The following is a 13,240-nucleotide window of genomic DNA, read 5'->3' as shown; positions in this document are numbered from 1 at the left end:
AACTACGGACTGAAGGTTTGACTTCTGAGGGTGAAAGAGAACTTTGCAGGCTCTGGGCTAGAAGCAGTTTGAGTGAGAGGCTCCCTAGTAACTGCGTGTCCTGAGATGTTGTGCGGGGTTCTATTGCATACAAATGGACTGGTTCGAACACAGGGATATGGCAAAGAAAAATAATGAAACCTTTGGGCTGCACATTCTGCTCGTTCAAGAGCAACTGCCTGAGAGGTTACAACCACTGAGACTGGACATTTATCCAGACAAGAGCAGGCTTTCTACACATAAGTCTCATCACCTGCCTGCCATAGACGTATGATTATGTTTTCAGTAGCAGGCGTGGATTGCGTCCCACAGAGCAGGCATTCAGTACAATTCAAAAGCAGTTGTTTTCCAACAGATGTCACATGCCACTATTGCTCTCCTTCGGTCGCTTGGCTTATTTGGCCAAACTTGAGACTTGCAGTGTCCTCTACGCAAGACTGTCATAACAGGAGAAAAAGACGATGACATGAAACTTACAAAGAGACTAATGAGGGAGGGAGAGTATAGGATGGAGAGCAGAGTTGTGAAGGGAACGTGGGGGATGGGAGGAAAATATCGAGGTTTATTGTCTGTAAGTACACAAGTTTTCAATAAAAATAATTGTTAAAAAAGTATATTTGCTACATGGATCATATCTCTTTCTACAGTGAACCCTCCCTTTTCCACTCTTCTCCTTCCTGTGAATTCCCATTGTTCCATGAACACTTTCTCTCCAATGTTTTATCAAGCATGAGTACATAAGTCTCTGAGTCTGTGTAAACTGTAGGAACTACATAGGATCCAAGACTTGCTATCTTTTCTTCTGAGACACAATTAACTTGATTACCTCTGTTTTCTTTCTTTTATTGGCAAACAACATAACTTCGTTGGGTTTTATGGTTGAAAACTATACCATAGCACATATGTACAACATGTCCTTACACAGTCCTCTGTTATTGACCAATATGCTGGTGCCCCAATTTTCAATTGTAAATGGTGCTAAAATAAATGTTGAAATGCAAATGTCTGTGTGATCTGTTGACATGGAGATCTTTAGGTAAATACGGGCTGGAGATATAGCTCAGGTATATACTACTTGACTAGCAAGCAGCAATTCCAAGGTTTGGGCTGGAGAGATATCTTACTGATTTTGGTGCTTGCCTGCAAACCGAAAAGAGCCAGGTTCCATTGGTCAGGACCCATGTAACCCGATGCTCAAGGTGACCTGTGCACCTGCATGCAGAGTTCCTTGGCAGTAGCTGTAGGCCCTACAGTGCCCGCTCTCTCTCAATCTCCCTCTCTCTCTCTCTCTCTCTCTCTCTAACCCGCCCTTCTCTCTGTCTCTTTCTCTTTCTCTGTCATTCAACTATTGAAAATCTGAAATCCTAAGATTCAATCCACATCTTTGCAGAACCCATGTACCTCTGCACAATCAGGCAAACTCAGCACTTGGCAGCTGATGTAGGAGGATCAGAAGTCGTATGCCATCAAAGGAATGTAGCAGGATGGAGGCCATCTTGAGTCATAGGACACTTTTTCTCAAAATACACATAGACACACAGAGCTACCATAAGACCGGGACAAAAGACACCTACTTATATGTCCTAAAGCAGCACACTAGAGCGATAAGTGCACACTTTTCCATGTTTACAGAAACAGCATTCACAATAGCCAAAATATAAAACTGACTTATATGCCCATTAAAAATAATGATAATATGCACAAAACACATTGAACACAATGACATTTTATGTAGCCATAATGAAGAATGAAGTCATATTTTCACAAAAAGTATTCAATTGTTGATAATTAAAATAAGAAAAATGAGGGGGCCTCAGCTGTGGATTTAATTTGGCATGGAAAACATAGTTGCTATGCAAACCATAGGACCTGAAGTTCAATCCCTGAGACCCTCCTAAAAAGCCTTGCACTTCCACACATGCCTGTAACTCACATGTTGAATGGGAGGAGAAAGGAAAATCACTGAGGCTCACTCTTCCACATTCTAAATAAAAAGTAACAACTCCACACTTTGTCTGATGACACCTCGAGAATTATCACAGGAGGGCAATAGAGGGTGACACCCAATGTCTTCCCTGGCTACTGCACCCATGCACAGGGTTTGTCATCTACATGGACACACATATACACATCCATAATATTCCATACATATATAAATACTGTTGCCAGGTGCGATAAATACGTGCTGATAAATGATTTTACAAAAAGACTGGGGACCTTCATCGGTAGGTAAAGGTCTTGCTTTTCAAGCAAAAGGAGCTACACTTGGTCCCCAGAACACATGCCAGGTCCAGTAGCAGATGCTCACGTTCTCAAGCCTGGGTAGGTGTAGATACGGGAAATCCGTGTGGCCAAGCACCCATAGTCTCATATCCAATTTCAGAAGTAACTTGGAATATGGGGGTGTTTGAAAATCATTGGGATAGATAAAAATCTATGGGGCCTTTTGAAGCTGGATGAATGCATTCCATTTGACAGCATGTATAGTTGTCAGTTTATGGCGGCAAGGGTAGAATATGTTTGTTCCATTCAGGTGTTCCCCATAAACTAAGGTATTCTGAATGACAGGCTCTAGGCTGATCTCAAGTTGGGAATTAACACAGCTGATCAGATTCATAGCATACTACGGAGGGATCGAGGTGGGCACACAGCACTGGCATTGGAGACACTTGAAGCCACGCCACTACGTAACCAGGCCTACTGACATAAGTTCAGGTAGGTAGGCCTGCACTGTAAGTGCTTACCATTCTATATATGTTAGGACGGGTATCGGTTAGATATTCTTGGTTGGCGTTACCATTCTCAATTAAGCTGTATTTGATGGTTCACTATACTTGCCTTTGATGCATTCAAATTCACAGGGTCTTTGTCTCTTTCTTCTGTCATTCTGGGGAGCAGGGTCTGATAGACACCCAGGATGACTTGGAACACTTTTCAGAACCGAAATCTAAGCCTCCCAGCTGAAACGATGAAGTATGTATAGCAATACACACCCTGAAGGATTTTGCCCCTATAAGGTTATATGTTTGATTCAATCCCCACATCTGCATCCTCTGTGATGGGTTTTTATTGAATGTGTATGGTGCTCAGCTGAAGTTTAGATACTGCCAGTCAATTGACCCACACAGCCCGCTAGTACACTTGAATAGCAGGCACGCTCAACGCTTAGAATCACTTCTGCGGTTGGATTGCAGTACACGAGGTACACCTGGAACATTACACGCCTACTCTGAGGGTACTCAAAGTTGGATTTACAAATCTACACGCAGCACAGGTCACCTGTGCGAGAAGAAAAGAATCTGGAATATGCTCGGTATTTGGGCTGTATACTGTAAGAGCGGCTTAGAGCAATGATACACATTAGTTTCCAAGTGTATCGTCGACAGTGGAAGTCCTCTGTTTTGAGTTCAAATGCCATTTTGCCTCCATCAACACCATTTTTGTTGGACTACGTGATAGGGAATCGGGAGTTTTTAGAAACTTTCTTATTGTTGTGCACAAATACCTGAGTAGAAGTGAGTTAAGGGTGGGAGGGAATGAACTCACCTTCCACCTCCATCAGGGTGGGGAGGCCATAGGAACAGGAGCATGAAGAACCTGGCCTTCTGGTAGCACTGTCAGGAGACAGTGAGAGATCAAACTGCAGAGAGAGGGAGAGAGAGAGAGAGAGGGAGGGAGACAGAGAGAGAGAGGGAGAGAGATGGACGCTGCAGCTCAGCTGCTTCCTCCACGTAATTCCGTCCTGATAAGTACCTCAAAAAATAGCGCCACCCACAGTAAGAGCAGATGTTCCACGTACATTAACACCTCATGTAAAAAAAATTCCCTGCTTGAGCTGGACAGATGTCTTAGCACGTAAGGCACTTGCCTTCAAAGCCTAAGACCCAGGTTTGATTTGCCAGTACCCACACAGTGCAGACTTACAGGGTGGCACACACGTCTGGAGTTAAATTCCATTGACTAGAGGAATTGGTGTACCCATATCCTCTCTCTGGGGGTCTCTCATTCCCATCCAGGTATGATCTAACTCAAATTTTAAAATATACAATTAATGCAACAGAAGAAATTTTCTGAGACCATAGGCGTGTAGCTCCAGGAGCAGAATTCAAATTCCAGTGACTTGTCACTAGTTGGAGTTGTTGGACTTGGAGTTACAGAGTCTGACATTTGCCCTGTTTAAATCTTGAATTGGTTGAATATTTCTTTGCTCTTCTCAATGCCAGTGTAGATGTTTCTTCTTCACAAATAGGGTATTGTGTTGTTGGCGGTGTTGTTGTTTTGTATTTTTGCGCACTTAATACATCTTGGACTTTGGCGATGTTGAAGATCTTTGGTATAGGTTCAAAACTATGGGGATTTTTGAAGTTGGATGGATGTATTCCATTCTACATCATCTATGGTTATCACTTCATGGAGGCGAGGGCAGAATGTGGTAGTTAGATTCAGGTGTTCACCATAAACATAGATATTTTTGGATGCTAGGTATCAGTCTGATGGTAATGGGGGAATGAACACCTCCGGGAGCAGTGTCTATCTGTGGGGCTGCTTATGGGTGTTCTAGCCAGATTGCTCTTGCCCATGTTCTACAACCTCGGACATAGCTCTTGTCCATCTGATGTTGGCCAGAGGTGATGTCCACCCTCTGCCCATGCCATCATTTTCCCTTGCCTTCATGTAGCTTCCCCTCAAGTCTGTAATGCAAAATAAATCCCTCTTTTCCCACAATCTGCTCGCGGTCAGGTGTTTACTGTCAGCAAGGCAGAACTGACTGCAACACTGTGTCTCTCTTTTTATCTCTTTCTCTGCAGTTCTTTTTCTCCCAAATAAAACATTTCTTTATTTGTTGAAACCAAGAGTCAATTGTTTCATTGCAGGACAATCCTCTGTCCCTTCATCGCAGCACTAGGTTGCCATTTGGGTCATCCTAGTAGTCATGGCCATCCACAAAGTGAAGCTTCCCTAAGCAGAAGTGAGAGTAGCATTAACATGAAAATAGGAACATTTAGTGTAGAGCTTCCAAGGAAGTTGGGTGACAATAAAATAGGCATTTATCCAGACAAGAGCAGGCTTTCTACACATAAGTCTCATCACCTGCCCTGCCATAGACGTATGATTATGTTTTCAGTAGCAGGCGTGGATTGCGTCCCACAGAGCAGGCATTCAGTACAATTCAAAAGCAGTTGTTTTCCAACAGATGTCACATGCCACTATTGCTCTCCTTCGGTCGCTTGGCTTATTTGGCCAAACTTGAGACTTGCAGTGTCCTCTACGCAAGACTGTCATAACAGGAGAAAAAGACGATGACATGAAACTTACAAAGAGACTAATGAGGGAGGGAGAGTATAGGATGGAGAGCAGAGTTGTGAAGGGAAAGTGGGGGATGGGACGAAAATATCATGGTTTATTTTCTGGAAGTACACAAGTTGTCAATAAAAATGATTGTTAAAAAAGTATATTTGCTACATGGATCATATCTCCTTCTACAGTGGAACCCTCCCTTTTCCACTCTTCTTCCTGTGAATTCCCATTGGTCCGTGAACACTTTCTCTCCAATGTTTTATCAAGCAGAGCACATAAGTCTCTGAGTCTGGGTAAAATGTAGGAACTACATAGGATCCAAGACTTGCTATCTTTTCTTCTGAGACACAATTACCTTGATTACCTCTGTTTTCTTTCTTTTTTGGCAAACAACATAACTAGGATTGGTTTTATGGTTGACATCTATACCATAGCACATATGTACAACATGTCCTTACACACTCCTCTGTGATTGACCACTATGCTGGTGCCCCAATTTTCAATTGTAAATGGTGCTAAAATAAATGTTGAAATGCAAATGTCTGTGTGATCTGTTGACATGGAGATCTTTAGGTAAATAAGGGCTGGAGATATAGCTCAGGTATATACGACTTGACTAGCAAGCAGCAATCCCAAGGTTTGGGCTGGAGAGATATCTTACTGATTTTGGTGCTTGCCTGCAAACCGAAAAGAGCCAGGCTCCATTGGTCAGGACCCATGTAACCCGATGCTCAAGGTGACCTGTGCACCTGCATGCAGAGTTCCTTGGCAGTAGCTGTAGGCCCTACAGTGCCTGCTCTCTCTCAATCTCTCTCTCTCTCTCTCTCTCTCTTTCTCTGTCAATCAACTATTGAAAATCTGAAATCCTAAGATTCAATCCACATCTTGCAAACTCAGCACTTGGCAGCTGATGCAGGAGGATCAGAAGTCGTATGCCACCCCAGGGATGTAGCAGGATTGAGGCCATCTTGAGTCATAGGACACTTTTTCTCAAAATACACATAGACACACAGAGCTACCATATGATCGGGACGAAACACACCTACTTATATGTCCTAAAGCAGCACACTAGAGCGATAAGTGCACACCTTTCCATGATTACTGAAACAGCATTCACAATAGCCAAAATATGAAACTGACTTATATGCCCATTAAAAATAATGATATTATGCACAAAACACATTGAATACAATGACATTTTATGTAGCCATAATGAAGAATGAAGTCATATTTTCAGAAAAGTTTTCAGTAGACAATCATTAAAATAAGAAAAATGAGGGGGGCTCAGCAGTCCAATTATGATATGTTTTGCCTCATCTACTAATCCTACATTTTACCTACGTATGTAACTCATGTCTATAGAGCACAAATGCAGAAATAAAAACATTAGGGGTAGCTGGGGCATTCCCTAGTTGATAACAAGACTTGTTTGGCAAATCCTACTGGGTCAGGTTCAAGTCACCAACACCAATGTAACACCAGATATAAAGTGGCACAAGCATGTGTGATCCCAAGATGCCTACAACAGTGGTAGAAATATCCAGGAGAATCCCAAACAAATGGGTCAGCCTGTCAGTCATCTGTTTGCAGTGTGACATTTCATTCCCAATAGAAAGAAACTCTGGGTCAGGGAAATGAGGACATAGATTACTTGAAGTCCTCTGACCTTCACAAAACAGGCTCGCGCTCCCCCCCCCCTCCTGTTTCTCTTTCTCTTTCTCTTTGTCTCCCTATATTTCGTAGAAGAAATGAGGTTCCTGAGGCATGAAAGAGTACAAAGGTAGAGAGATGGGTGGTTATGGTCAAACAGAACACACTTGAATGAAATTGTCATTACGAAACAGATCTGGGAGATGTGGATTTAATTTGGCATGGAAAACATAGTTGCTATGCAAACCTTAGGACCTGAGTTCAATCCCTGAGACCCACATAAAAAGCCTTGCACTTCCACACATGCCTGTAACTCACATGTTGAATGGCAGGAGAAAGGAAAATCCCTGAGGCTCACTCTTCCACATTCTAAATAAAAAGTAACAACTCCACACTTGTCTGATGCCACCTCGAGAATTATCACAGGAGGGCAATAGAGGATGACACCCAATGTCCTCCCTGGCTACTGCACCCATGCACAGGGTTTGTCATCTACATGGACACACATATACACATCCATAATATTCCATGCATATATAAATACTGTTGCCAGGTGCGATAAATACGTGCTGATAACAGATTTTACAAAAAGACTGGGGACCTTCATCGGTAGGTAAAGGTCTTGCTTTTCAAGCAAAAGGAGCTACACTTGGTCCCCAGAACACATGCCAGGTCCGGTAGCAGATGCTCACGTTCTCAAGCCTGGGTAGGTGTAGATACGGGAAATCCGTGTGGCCAAGCACCCATAGTCTCATATCCAATTTCAGAAAAGGAGGTCCAGGCCAGGCATGGAAGCACACATCGACACTCCCAGCACTCATCGCACCAAGGAGGGAGGAATGCAGTGGGTTCAAGGCCAGCCTGAGACTACATAGTGAACTGAAGACCAGCCTGGGTTGGAGGCAGATAATAGCTCCATAAACCAAGAACCAGGAGTCTTCCTGAGGAATGACACTTAGGTTAGGCTCTGGCATCCATATGTGTGCACACAAGTACATTTGCACACTTGTGAACATGCACACACACAAAAATGTATTAATGAAAATAAAAATACCCGAAATGATTAAGAATATGGGACAAAAGTTTTCTTCTGATCATATTGCAGTCCAAGGTCAGATGGCACACTGCTTTGAGCCTCTGTTGTGTGTGGTGAATGGAAGCTGCGGGAAGCATGTGGCAGAGCAAATAGCTCTCTTCGACTGCCTCTAAGCAATAACAAATTCTGCAGAGGCCAGTCTCCCACATTCCCCTTCCTTCATAGTTTAACTTTCCTGAATGAGGATTCCAAACCTCCCATTAGCAACAATCCCTGCCTAACAGCGCTCTACAAACACACACACACACACACACACACACACACACACACACACACACACACACCAATGAACAATTCTGGAATACACAGGACTTTAGGAGACATTAGAAAACAATTCAAAAATACTTGTGCAAGAACATTTGGCAAAATAAGCAAGGGTCCTTTTTTCTTGGTGTACCCGGTACCAGCGGAAGTGTGAAGGAGATCAACACAAGGCAATATCAACTGCAACCAAATCAGAGATCCAGACACCCAGAGGCACCCAACACCTCATCACTGAAGCAGATCAAAACGTACCCAACATGGCTCAGGGAAATTTTGTGGAAGAGCTGGAGGGAAGAAAGTCCCAGCCACATGTTGGGTCATGATATGCAGACTTTTATCATACCCATAACTGTGGGCTAACTCCAGAATGCATGACTCATATACTTCAAAAAGGAGGGGCAAAGAGGAGAGGGTAGGTGATGGATGAGCCTAATAATGGTACCAAATGCACTGCATTTGCTGAGTACAAAACTAATCAATAAAAACAAAATAAATAAAATCCTTGTGCCCTCCAAACTTCTCTATCCATCCTGTTCAGCTGACAAGGTTCTCTGCACCTATATTCAGATGCTAGGAATTTCTCATGACTCAGGCCTATGGGACCAATCCACACAAAATAGTACCATGAATTGTAACGTGTTGGCATTCAAATGAAAACACTGCTCCTTTGGTCTTACAAACTTTATGAAAATGTTTCCTACCATGGCCATCTATTCCTCTTAAAGTTTTCTCACCAAATATATGGGCTGAAAGTAAAAGGAGAAAGGGGAAGAGACTCCTGTCTTGAGCAGAAGGGGCAGAGTATGTTCAGAACTCTGACTGTATCTCCCGGTCACTTGGGCGCAGGAAGCATCAGAGAATTAGTGAGGACATTAGAAACAGCCTTTGAACCTCTGTCTTCAAGGTCCAGCTACAAGGTGCTCTCTTGACCAAGTTGGTAACATGAAATCTGCTGGACACTCACAGCAGTTGAGGTTGTGAATATCTGAGTTCTCATCCAGTGAGGTACCACACAGCTACACACCTTCCAATCAGTGCGCAGTATGAGAACTGATGTATGAAACATTAATATCAAGGATCATTGGCAAAGACGATGGCACAGCTTGTTTTTAGATTGGTGTTAGAGATCAAGTACCTGATTTAAAAGAGTGAATGTCTTCCTTGGTCACCAGAAGAAATTCAAGTGCACCTCTCATGGACCACAGGGACCACCTGGAGGGAGAGAATGATCAGTGCTTGATGGTGCTTATGTGCCAAGCCTGCTGGCCTGGGTTTGATTCCATACTAATCACCGAAGGCCAGATACACAAAGTTCCACATGCACCTGGAGTTTCTGTCAGGCAGCAAGAGCTATCTGAACACCTAGACAAACACAATCTCTCTCTCCCAATCTGTCTCCCACCATGACTTCTGCCTTTACTTCTAAGCTATCTCTCCAGACCTTGCCTATTTGAGTTTGGAGTTTTTTCATACATTTCGGGTGGCCCCTTTGATTTTTTTTTTTTTTCTGGGAAACAGGGAGAGAGGGGACTGGCATTCCATGCCTTTAGCCAACACAATGAAATGCCTGGCACTAATGCAGCCTTATACTTGTGTCACCTTTGTGCACCTGGTTTTGTGGCTTGTGCACACAGATCAAACACCTGTTTTGGATTCACGGGCAAGCGCTTTAGCCACAAAACCCTCTCTAAAGCCCTTCCTAGATTACTTGGAATGTACCTATAAACATCCTTTTAAATGATCATCTAGGGTTTCACTTCCTGCACTCTTACTTCAGATAATTAGTAAATATAGAGGACACGTATTGATGTAGTTTTTCAACGTTTGTTTCTTTTATATTTTAAAAGTTATGTAAATAGAGTGTGTACAGCCCGTATTGATGCATCCTTAGTCCTCCTGCCATCCCCCCATGAGGATTGTGGGAGTTGTATTTTAGCGTGGCCATCAGTATGGAGGAGAGGCCATGTCTCTGTGCACAATGACCCAAATATGCCTCGATCATCCCACTCTCTCTCACACGAATTTTACCTGAGCCATGCCAATGGACACTCCTAAAATGAAAGACTACAAATGCATCCACATACCCAGTTGTTGTCTTACTGGGGCTTTTACCCTAAAGGCTCAAACCTCAGCTCAGAGATATTTGCTCAACTATGTTTATTAATTCCATAGTAGCTAAGAACTGCAATGAGGCCAGATATCCATCATTAGATGAATATATAACGAAGAAGTGGTTTTTCTACATGTCGGAATTCTATGCACCAGTTAGGAAAAGTGACACAATGAAATTCGAAGAACATAGCCTCTTGGAGTAGGTCTTCCCCAACAAATTCACCCAATCACAGACAGATAATTTTCACATGGATTCTCTCATCTGTGGCCCCCAACCTCATTCAGCCCAAGATGCCAACATACCTCATAATCATCTCCAGGGCTGGACCACAGGGATGGAGGGGCAGACGGGGAGGGTAATGTTGTGTGGAGGGGCAACAAAAATCTGGACCCAAATACCAGCATATGGGTAACACCCACAAAGAGCTGTGATCAGAGAGACCAACAACGTTGCCTGAAAGAAGACAGAATTCTGACACAGTAGTTGTTGAAGTAACAAAGGTTTATAATGGTAAGACCCTACTGCTGAATACACCATATGATGTTGGGACGGAACATGGAGCAACCTGGCTAGGAAGCACAAGAGAGTCAACCCACAGATAGTTGGCTTTTCTAGTGGCAGAAGGTATAACATGAGCGACTACGGGAAAATCAACAACATCTGTGTAAGCAACTCATGGTCTCAGCTCCTCAGCAGAAATCAACCTGATGTGATGCTCACAAAAGTACAATAGTGCCACATAGCCATGGGGGGTTACCAAGTGTTCCTAATTGGGCTAATGGATCCACTCAGTGGAAAGGAACTCAAACCTGGAATGGGGATGCACGTCAGACCCGTAACCAAAATGGACCCTGCTCTCCAATATGCAACTCCCACCAAGAGGGGGGTTCAAAGGTGCCCACAATTATTTAACTCCTCTCAAAAAATTATGGAAGTCCACATATCTTGCACTGACCTCACTGTCCACGGCTGTCCACTGGAGATTTTGCTTCTGTTTTTCAGATGGACACAGAACTGGGGAGAGAATCAGCCCATTGCACCAGACCAGAGCCCCTGCTGAAACCAGAGAGCTGCTGGGGAAATGAGCAAGAGCCACTTTCTCGTATCAGCACAAGTGTTATGGAGACAGACACAGAGAACACTCAAAGCAGATACACAGAGACACAGACACTTCCAAGACCTCGTCACTGAAAGGAACTTCAAATTAATGTTTGCTTTGCTTTTGCCATGGGTTCTACAACTCTGGCATTTTGACTGAGAGAAAACATTTTAATCCCCTTTGTTTGTGACACTGAAGGAACTTGCTGCATTCAACAAGCTTATTTGCACATTGCTAATATTTATGTGGAAGGATAAAGAGGGGCGGTACAGACTGAGAGAGAATGGTGTACCAAGTTACTAGCTGCTGCCCAAACCCCAGATGCATGGGCCACTTTGAACATGTGGTTTAATGTGGGCAGTACGGAAGGAGATCCAGGTTGTTAGGTTTTAGGGGCAAGGACGTTATCCAGTGAGCCATCTCTGAGGCCTATTTATGTTTTTGTACATGTCATCTTTTCTCGGGCACCAGGTCCAGTCCAAGTCAACCACTGAACGGCCCACTAGGAACACAGCATATGGGCCAAATATCAAACACCTCTTAATGTCCAATCACTCTACGATGTAGGAACGCTGATAACAGAGTATCCATTAAGATATATTAGTGCTGCATGAGACAGTATAGAAACAACCAGAGACTCATAATTAGGTTTGCTTGATATGGGAATGTAGAGGCACGAAAGGCAATGGAACAATGGCCAGATCAGGTCATATGTAATGAGGCAGTTTGGGCTAAAGGTAGAACGAACAAAATGAGGGAACGACATTCGATTCCGCACCTTAGACAATCCCAGACCTCTGGAGGCTCACCCAGGATGAAACCACAATATATGTGATGACATATTTTCTTGAAACTCCAGAGACACCGAGGTTTCAGAATTCAGACATGTACCACATTTCGGAATGTTTAGCAACAGAAAAACAACCAACCAACCAACCTCAAAAATAAAAACACCAAGAAACAGAAGAAAAGAGGAGAGGGAGAGAACTATGCTAATATGTCCAGTAATTCCTAAAGAGATGTGAGCAAATGCCTATTCACCCCAGATACAGCACCTTAACAAAGGTTACACCAAACCCCAACCTGAGGGGACCAGTGGTTCTATTGAGCTTCCTTACACTGTGACAAGTTGCTTAGACAATGACAGGTCACAAGCACAATTACAGACCACTTACACAAGGCAAGCCACACAGTAACAGGGTCTCTAACAGTCAAAGCCAATTTACCTATACACAGGTCACTTATACAGTCACAGGACACTTGTATAGTCCCTGGTCAGTTACCCAGGCCCAGGTCGCTTACAGAGTGAAAACTCATTTACACAGTGTTATTAACCTCACACATTCATAGGGCACTGTCACAGTGAAACATCATTTACACAGTGGTATTTCACTTACGTCTTCACAGGACAGCAACACCGTCGCATGTCATTTACATACTGACATGTCACTTACACAGTCACAGATCACTTACCCAGTTGAGGTCACGTTCACTTACAGCTGCCATATACACTGACAGTACCATTACACAATCAGAGGTCACTTACAGCAAGGCAAGGCCCACAGTAACTGGTAACTTTCACTTACCTATACGCATGTCACATACGCCGTTTTGAGACAGTTACATAGAAGCAGACCACATACACAGTCACAGGACACTGGCTCAGGTCACGTACACAGTC

Source organism: Jaculus jaculus, chromosome 9, assembly GCF_020740685.1.
Source record: "Jaculus jaculus isolate mJacJac1 chromosome 9, mJacJac1.mat.Y.cur, whole genome shotgun sequence".
Taxonomy (NCBI): Eukaryota; Metazoa; Chordata; class Mammalia; order Rodentia; family Dipodidae; genus Jaculus; species Jaculus jaculus.
This window is presented reverse-complemented; position numbering follows the sequence as displayed.